The 9,271-nt window shown below is 42.1% G+C and overlaps 1 long non-coding RNA gene and 1 pseudogene across 1 annotated transcript; one reads left to right on the plus strand and one right to left on the minus strand.

Moving 5' to 3' along the window:
• The first annotated feature begins 3,739 nt into the window (after positions 1-3,739).
• Positions 3,740-7,542, plus strand: LOC103271937. Its single transcript, XR_002482616.1, has 2 exons — positions 3,740-3,844; positions 7,147-7,542. It is a non-coding gene; the product is annotated as an uncharacterized LOC103271937 (long non-coding RNA).
• LOC110596660 lies at positions 6,012-6,328 on the minus strand (annotated as a pseudogene).
• Positions 7,543-9,271: the final 1,729 nt, after the last annotated feature.

Genomic DNA, 9,271 nt, shown 5'->3' on the forward strand with positions numbered 1-9,271 from the left:
CGCAACCTCCACCTGCTGGGCTCCGGCGATCCTTCCGCCTCAGCCTTCCCAGTAGCTGGAATTACACGCATGCGCTACCACGCCCAGCTGATTTTTTGATTTATTGTAGAGATGAGGTCTCGCTGCCCAGGCGGGTCTCGAACCCGTGGGCTCAGGCAATCCACTCACCTCCGCCTCCCAAAGGCGCGGGATTACAGGCTGAGCCACCGAGCCCTATTTTTTTCTTTTTTGAAAAGAAAAGTTGGGGTCTCACTCTGTTGCCTAGGCTGGAGTGCAATGGTGTGACTACGGCTCACCGCAGCCTCAAACTCCTTGACTCAAGCTATCCTTCCGCCTCAGCCTCCTGCATAGCTGAGACTACTGGAGTGTGCCACCATGCCTAGCTAATTTTTAATTTTTTGTAGAGACGAGGTCTTGCTATGTTATCTAGGCTGGTCTTGAACTCCTGAGCTCAAGCAATACTCTTGCCTGGACCTCTCAAAGGGCTGGGGATTATAGGCCACTGCACCCAGCCTGGATTTTCTTTATTCACAGATTTATTATATGCAAATACTGACAGTTTTGTTTCTTTGTTATCAGCTGCTGTTAGATGATTTTTCTGTCTTGATACTCAGTTTGAGGCAGATAAATCACCTAAATTTATCCTGGGAGTAAAATTCATAGGGTTAAGAGAGGTTTTCTCAGCTACTTGGGTGTTCTAATGTTTTCCTCCACTTCCTGAGCCTCCCCACATTGAGCTTGGTGGGCTGGGGCAAGGCTGAACTGAATCTAAGCGGCTGGCTCTCCTGCAGAGGACTTCATGTATCAGTCTAAGGGCATGTGATACTTCATCAATGGGTGGGAGTGGGTGCCGCTGGCGGCCAGACAAATCTACAACAAGGAGGAGATTGTCCTCTTTGACAACGTTGTGGTGGTGGTTGTGGCTGGGGCAGAGCCAGAGTGGTGAAGCGCTAACAGCTGGAACAGCCAGAAGAACTTTCTGGCAGAGTACCAGGCCCAGGTGAACACACTGTGCAGACACAACTACAACCAGAGGGCTGGCTTCACAACCCAGAGGAGAGGTGAGATTAGGACCTGTTGAGGAGTACTTTTCCTCAAAACCTAGAGAGGTTAAGGGGGTAAAAGGGCAGCTAGGTAGAAGGAATGCGTCTTGGTGTTCTATGTTTTCAAATAGCTGGACGAGAAGACTTTGAATGTTACTTACAGGAAAAAATGATAAATGTTTGAGGTGATATATTTGCTAATTATTCTCATTTGGTCATTACATTTTGCATACATAAATTGAAATACATAACCCATAAATATGTAGTTATTGTGTATTGTGTTGATTAAAAAATAAATATTGCAAAAAAGGAACAAATAACCCAAAACTGTGTTTACAGGTGTTTTCCCTAGAGCAGAGAGATGAAAACTGTCATCTGTTTTTATTAACATTAGAAGACACACACACACACACACACACACACACACACACACACACACACACACACAGAAGACACACACACACACACACACACACACACACACACACATCCCTAGAATGGATGGCCCCAGGTAGGCTTTTTTGTGGTTTTTTTTTGAGTTGGAGTCTCACTCTGTCGCCCAGACTGGAGTACAGGGGCCCCTCCCGGCCACCGCAGCCTCGACCTGCTGGACTCTGGCGATCCTTCCTCCTCAGCCTTCCAAGTAGCCGGAATTACAGGCATGTGCTACCACGCCCGGCTGATTTTTTGATTTATTGTAGAGATCAGGTCTCGCTGCCCAGGCGGGTCTTGAACCCACGGGCTCAGGCAATCCACTCACCTCCGCCTCCCAAAGGCGCGGGATTACAGGCTGAGCCACCGAGCCCGGCTGGTTTTTTGATTCCTAGGATCTTGATGGAACTAGGAGGGCACTCAAATTCCAAGGCAAAAAATGTTTGGAAGGTCTGACTGGACAGAGTTGGGAGAGGGCTTTTAGAAAGGGAGACTGAAAGCTAGCATTTGGGGCTGCTGTCCTCAGTGCTGTGAACTTCAGTCCTTCCAAGGTCACCAGGGCACTGCCCCTCTGGCACAGGCCTATCTTCTCAACCCCTCAGTCTCTGTCATGTCCCACTGACTCCTGTAGTTCCCTGTGACATCTAAGTTTTGTTTGCCTCCTGTCTTTACTCTTGTAGGAGTGATCCCGTCTGTTTGAAATGCTCTCTGTTCTCTCTCTCTTCTTCTATTAAAATCTCTCACCCTTTTAGACCTGTCCTAAAGATCAATACTTCTGTGAGCTTCACAGAGTCAGCCAGTGCAGTTAGAGCTGGTCCCCAGCTGTGTGCAATCACACTCTACACATATGCATTACAGCAATGTTGCCTATAGCACATGATCTAGCAACGTCACCATGCGTTATATTTCTATTTAACGTATTCATTCTTTCAAAATGCATCTTTTCACATTTTAACATCTCTAATTGATGGTACCTTACAATTGCTGTAGGTCAGGCAGCAGTAATAGCCTGGTTGTCATTGACTGTGTATGCATACTTGAACATCCAAAGTTCCAGCATCAAAACTTGCAAAATCAGGCCAGGAGCTTGGAAGAAAATCAGGGAGTCGGTAATGGAGTCTCACTCTGCCTTGATGGCCCAGAGGATGATACTTTGTGAAAAATGTTTGTATGGAGGCCTCTGTCAAAATGTCATTCAGAAGAGTCAGAATGTGAATGTGAAGACATTTAAGCATTATCTCAACCAATTTACTTTCTACTTATATCTAAAAATATATTTACTTTACTTGTATATTAACTTTGTGTAGGTTTATAGGTGGTTTATGATGAAGATCTATGTTTAAACAAGTCAAAATGGGCTCTCCTATAAAGAAAGTATCTTAGAAGTTACCAGAGGCTAGGCTGGCAGGCAATGGGGAGTTAGTGTTTAATGGGCACAGAGTTTCTTTTTGGGATGATGAAACATTTCTGCAGATGAATAGTGGTGCTGGTTGCATAACAATGTGAATGCATCCAATTCCACTGAATTGTACACTCATAACTGGCTAAAATGGTAATTTTATGTTACATATATTTTACAAGAAAAACTTTAAAAAATTACCAACAATAGGCTCTTCCAAGAATTTCAATATTAAAAGCTTAGCTCATCATTTACCTTATTGTGTTTTTTTTGAATGGACTTAACTGCAAATGGTTTTGTCAGCCAAGGCTAGATGACAAACTGAGTGATGCTATATGTTGACTGCAATTTAAGTAGCATTTTGATTTTCAAAGTTTCTTAGTCCTACAACCTGTGAATGATGGAGCCAGAGACTTATTTAAACATGAAAACCCTTGTTTTGTAAGAGCTAACACATAGGATCTTTTAAATTATTACTTTTGCCATGCATGAGAAGGATAGTACATATACCTGCACATATATGCACATATACATATTTAAAAACAATCAGTTCATATTACAAAGAGCTTTCACGTAAATGATCCGGTTTAATAAATAAGTAACCACTGAATAAAGGTATTATTTTCTTGAAAAGTAGGCTAATGAGTTAGCAAATTAAATCCCAGAGCTGGAATTCTGGGAGAAGACAAATTAAATCTGTTATTTTCTCCACTTTTGTGTCAAAGGAGGGACTTAAGCCTCTGCTGATAATTTCTTTGCTGTCATACCCTCTAAGTTTCTTTTTCTGTCACCATTCCTCCTAGTGGACCACAGTGACCATCTCCTCAGCCAGGACAGTGGCCCTCAACCACTGTGATTTGCTGGTCTGCTAAGTGACAAATTTCTATTTTCACCAAATTAAAGTCAGATGGCTCCAGAATAAACAGGAGAAGACTGCTGGAGTTGTGTCCACACCTTCTATTCAGAATAGGTAGGGACTGAACCTACCAGATTCCTGTGATTCTAGAAATAATAGCCCAGCGTGGAGATGTCTGCACTTGCCATGTGGAGCACCTCAGCCTCTAGGGCCCCATCACAGTAGAATGGCATAAGGAACGCTTCATCAACACCACAGATTCAACAGAAAAAAGGAAAGGCAGGGAGGACTCTGGGTCTTGTGGGGGTGATGTTCCTCCTTATCTCTGTTGTGTCATAGTGTCTTCATATCTTTACTGGTACTTAACTGCACCCTGATGTAGTCATGAAGGACTGAGATCCCATTGTCTCAAGACAAAAGGGACATATTGAGTAATGATCTCCTTTTCTCCCAGCATATTATGGTGGCCCCTTTACATAACCTGACTTCCTAAGCTGCAGTTCCGCCTTGGAGGCCTTTTGAAGTTCTAGGCTTTGGCCTTAAGGCTGGGGGGTCTTAGAGATGGTTTGTGGGGTTATAGATGGACATACCTCTGAGGAGTACTGCCCTTTTCTTCTCTTCTTCCTCATCTGAACCCTTTAGGGTCTTTGCATGCCTTTCACCTCCTCTGCTTGGTGACAGAGCCCCTCTATCTCTGATACATTAAATTTAACTCTAGGCTTCCAGATGAGGACACTGTGAGGACAGACACTGACATCCAGGCTTTTACTTCCCAGGGTACTGTCTGAATCTGCCCAGAGCAAGAAGCTGAGTGGAATTGGAGGCCTTGGGCTGGGGCTGATTTTTCTTGGTTTGGGTCTTGTCATCTGCCTTTGGAATAAGAAAGGTAAGACACCTTTGGAGAAAATGGGAGACTGGTGCTGGGACTGAGAATTTTTATTTTAACTTTTCCTATTTGACCTTATAAAATAAAGGGGGTGGGAATGGAAGTAGAATGCAGAAATTAGGGAGACTACAAGAGCTCCTTGGCCTGGGTCAAATTTGCTTCACCACAGACGCAAGTGGTGGAGAATTATTCTTGGATATACAGAGAAGAGCAGCTTTCATTCCATCCTTACCTTTGCCAGGCAATGATTAACATGTGACTTTCTGTTCTGAGCTTCCTTCCTTAAAGATACAGTTTCTGATAATCTTCCATCAACAATTGATTCAGTGACTTTGAGGTAAAGCTTTATGGTAGCTGAAGCCTTATTGTATGTGGGTTAAAGTGGGGGGGGGGAGAGCGTGAGTGCACACGTGAGCCATGGTGCCTGGGCATGAATGTCCTTAATGACATCTAGAATGGTGAATCCTTCCCAGAATGTTTTTAATTTACCTTGCTCAGATCCATCAAAGGAATCACTATCTATAGCAGCTATAGCCTTATGAAACACATTTCTTAAGTAATAAGACTTGTGAGTTGAACTTACTCCATGATCCATGGGTTGCAAAATGAATGCTGTGTTATCAGGCAACCTTTCTTCTCATAATCTCCATCAGAGCTCTTGGGTGATTAGGTGCATTGTCAATGAGCAGTAGTATTTGGAAGAAATCTGTTTTTTGGAGAAGTAGTTCTCAGCAGTAGGCTTAAAATATTGTCATGTTGTAAACACATGTACTGTCATTCAGGCTTTGTTTTCCATTTATAGAACACAGGCAGAGTAGATTTAGCATAATTCTTAAAGGTCCTAGAATTTTTGAAATGTTAAAGGAGAATTGGCTTCGATTTAAAGTCACCAGGTATATTCATCCCTAACTAGAGAGTCAACCTGATTCCTGAAGATTTGGAGCCAGGTATTGACTTCTCCTTTCTAACTATGAAAGTCTATCTTCTAAAAGAAGGCTGTTTTGTCTACACTTAAAATCTGTTGTTTAGTGTAGCCACCTTCATCAGTTACCTTAGCCTGATCTTCTGAATCACTTGCTTCAGCTTCTAAATCAGCGCTTGCTGCTTCACCTTGTACTTTATGTTAGGGAGATGGCTTCTTTCCTCAAACCTCACGAATCAACCTGTGTTAGCTTCAAACTTTTTCTTCTGCAGCTTCCTCACCTCTCTCAGCCTTCATAAAATTGAAGAGAGGTAGGGCCTTGCTCTGGAGTAGACTTTATCTTAAGGGAAGGTTGTAGCTGGTTTGTTCTTCTATCCTGACCACTAAAACTTTCTCCGCTTCAGCAATAAGGCTGTTTTACTTTTTTTTCTTTTCTTTTTCTTCTACAAAGGCTTTATTGGGGGCTGGGAGGCTTAGTTCTTCTTGGCCGTTGCCTTCCTCATGGTGGCCAGGATGTTGCTAAGCTCCTCGCGCTTCCTCTTGGCGGGGATGTGTGTCCCCACCCGTTTCTTGATGAACTTGAGCACCCACTTGTCCTTGGAGACCTTGAGCAGGTCCATGGCGCACCACTTGTGGGGGCGAAGCCGCACACCTCTTGGATCATGTCCCACATGAACTTGGTGTGTTTGGTCAGGCGCCTGCGGCAGCGGCTAAGCCTCAACTTGTTCACGTTCTTGGTCACCTTGTGGCCCTTGTTGAGGCCCACAGCCATGGAGTAGCGCAGGGCCATGGCTGCTGCTCTCCAATGGCTGCCTGTTTTGCTTTCTTATCATTTGTGTGTTAATTGGAGTAGGACTTTTAATTTCCTTCAATAACTTTTCCTTTGCATTCACAACTTGGATGACTGGCAAAAGAGGCCTAGCTTTTGGCCTGTTTGACATTTGACAGTTCTTCCTCGCTAAGCCTTGTTTCTAGCTTTTGATTTGAAGTGAGAGACGTGCAACTCTTCCTTTCACTTGAACACTTAGAGGTTATTGTAGCATTATTAACTGGCCTAATTTCAAGACTGTTGTGTTTCAAGGAATAGGGAGCCCCAAGGAGAAGGAGATAAAGGAATGGCTAATTGATGGAGCAGTCAGAGCATACACATTTATCAATTAAGTTTGCAGTCTTATGTGGGCACAGTTCATTGTGCCCCAAAACAAGTTCAGTAGTAACATCAAAAATCACTGATTATAAGTCACCAAAACGGATAAAATAGTAATGAAAAAGTTTGAAACAATGTGAGAATTACCAATATGTGACACAGAGACATAAAATGAGTGCATGCTGTTAGAAAAATGATGTCAATAAATTTGCTAAATGCAGGGTTGCCACAAACCTTCAATTTATAAAAAACGCAATATCTAAGAAGCACAATAAAGTACAGTAAAATGAGGTATGCCTATAATCACATCTACTCAGATGCTGGGCAAGGTAATGAGAAGCAGTGTTGACACAAGACTAAACTTAGTGTCCAGACGACAACTGCAGAGAGGTCCCAGGGAGGAAAGGGCTGTGTTTTCTTCAGGGGTTGATGTGACTGACTGTTTCTTCTTTCTCCTACAGGGCTCATGCACTGATATTTTCTTCCTGGGATCTGCTACCTCTTCGTCTCGGTCTTGTGTTGGCTTTGCCCTTGTCTTTAGTTCTCAGACTTCTTTCTACAAGTCCTGTGAGCAAGCCGTTTCTGCCAGCTCTGTCACCCATCAGGATCTGACACCCACAGTGACTGAGAAGCTGTTGTGGGTCTTCTCTTATTCTTGTCTTTCCTGAATTTGTGCCTGGGGCTCTGCTCTCCACCAGGATGATAGAAGCTCTGCCTGCTATGTCTGTTTGGATCATAAATGCTTTCAATAAGCATTTATGATCTTGTTCTCTTTCTGAAGACTGCCTGTGAATCAGATGTAGAACTCCTTTATCTTTCAATAATCTCCCCCCCAAATTAAATAGACTTGTGAGTCACTTGTGTTTCTGATTCTGATTGAGTATGGGAGTGGTGGTGGTGGGGAATACAGAGAAAACAAAGGGTTAGATTCTAGAACTTTATTTCAAATATGCCGGAGAAGTCTGGGCAAGGAGACCAGAAAATCACAAGTCCCCATACTTGGCCTAATTTAGGTGCTACATAAAAATATGAAATGAGGTATGGAGTAAACTCTGTTTTCCATCATTAGTGGGGCTTGGAAACTGGAATTTTGTGCAGTAGTCTTTCCTGGCTTCTGTTGGTGTGATGTTTTACTTATTTTGCAAATAGAGTTGTTTTGTGCCAGTCATGGAACCTAATGCTTAATGCTGTAACTTAACTGAATGATAATGCAAATATCTCCTGGCAAGTGCACTGTGTACTCTGGGGTAGAAGACAATGATTGCTGATTGCATCGAACCTACTCTATTGTGTAATTACCAATGGAAGTTTTATTAGAAAGTAGTATTTTGGTCACATATAACAAACTCTACTAATACCACCTTAAGAGAATATTAATTTTGGGGGATTCATGCATTGGAAAGTTCATATGTGAATCTGGACTCTGAAAAATACCTAGATCCTGGACTCAAATGAGATCTTTTTCTCTCTTCTCTCGTAGCTCCCTCCCCTTTCTCTGACTCTTCTCTCTTCTCTCCTCTTTCTGTCTTTACTCCCTTCACTCAGTGTACGTTTCTTTCTATGCTATGTTTCTCTCTCTGTTTGTGTCTATCTTTCTCTCCACATCTCTGTCTCTGTCTAAAGGAACACCCTCTTGTCTTTGCTAATATACTAGATAGCTTTTCTTTTTGTCTTCAATTTGCATTTTTCCTTTTATCCATTGCTCCATGCATTTCTTTCTCTTCTCTCTCTATGGCTCTCTCTTACACACCACACACACACACACACACACACACACACACACACACACACACACCCCTTTTATTTATTAACTGCCTCTCGGTCCATCTCCTTTTTTTTCCTTTCAATCTATTGGCCTGTGTGCCTCACTGCCATTTTTTCTGTCATTCTATCTGTCCATTGTCATTTTCATTGTCTATATTCTCTCTTTATGTCATTTATTTCTCAGGCTCTGTTTCTTTTTGTGTATATGTGTTTCTTTCTCTTTCTCATTTGTGCTCTCTCTATGTATTCTCTTTGAGTTCTGCTTTTCTCTGTTAGTTCTTCTTATTTTCTCCTTCAGAAATCAAACATTTTCCACATGGCTATGAAGATGGACATCTCATATTTTTAGCCCATCACCTGAATAGCAAGAGCACACATATGCCAGCTTTAATTTAACAATCTGGAGAAAGCTTAGCTTGAGTGGCACTCCAATTTCTCTACCAATCACCTTAGCCATGGGATGTAGGATTCTGATTAGCCAGGCTTTGAATTTAAATCCACAACTGTGTCAAGAATACAGATTTTTTCTTTCCTGAAACAAAGATAGAAAAGGAGCAAGGCTGGATAGATAATAATAGTAATGGTAATAATAATAATAAAAATAATAACGATTATAATCCATTATACAAGGCTCTGATACACGAACTCTGCCCTCTCTCTGCTTCTGTCTCTTTTTTCCATTAGAAGATGCTCTCTTTAAGTATAATTTATGTAGTTCTTATAAAATTGAATTTATCTCATTCAAAAAGGAAAAAATCCCAAATCATATCAACCTCCAAGTCAAGAATCTCTATGATATGAATTTCTCTTTATTTGCCTTGA

This window comes from Carlito syrichta, unplaced genomic scaffold (assembly GCF_000164805.1).
Source record: "Carlito syrichta isolate Samal-C Ts95f unplaced genomic scaffold, Tarsius_syrichta-2.0.1 Scaffold312028, whole genome shotgun sequence".
In the NCBI taxonomy this organism is placed as follows: Eukaryota; Metazoa; Chordata; class Mammalia; order Primates; family Tarsiidae; genus Carlito; species Carlito syrichta.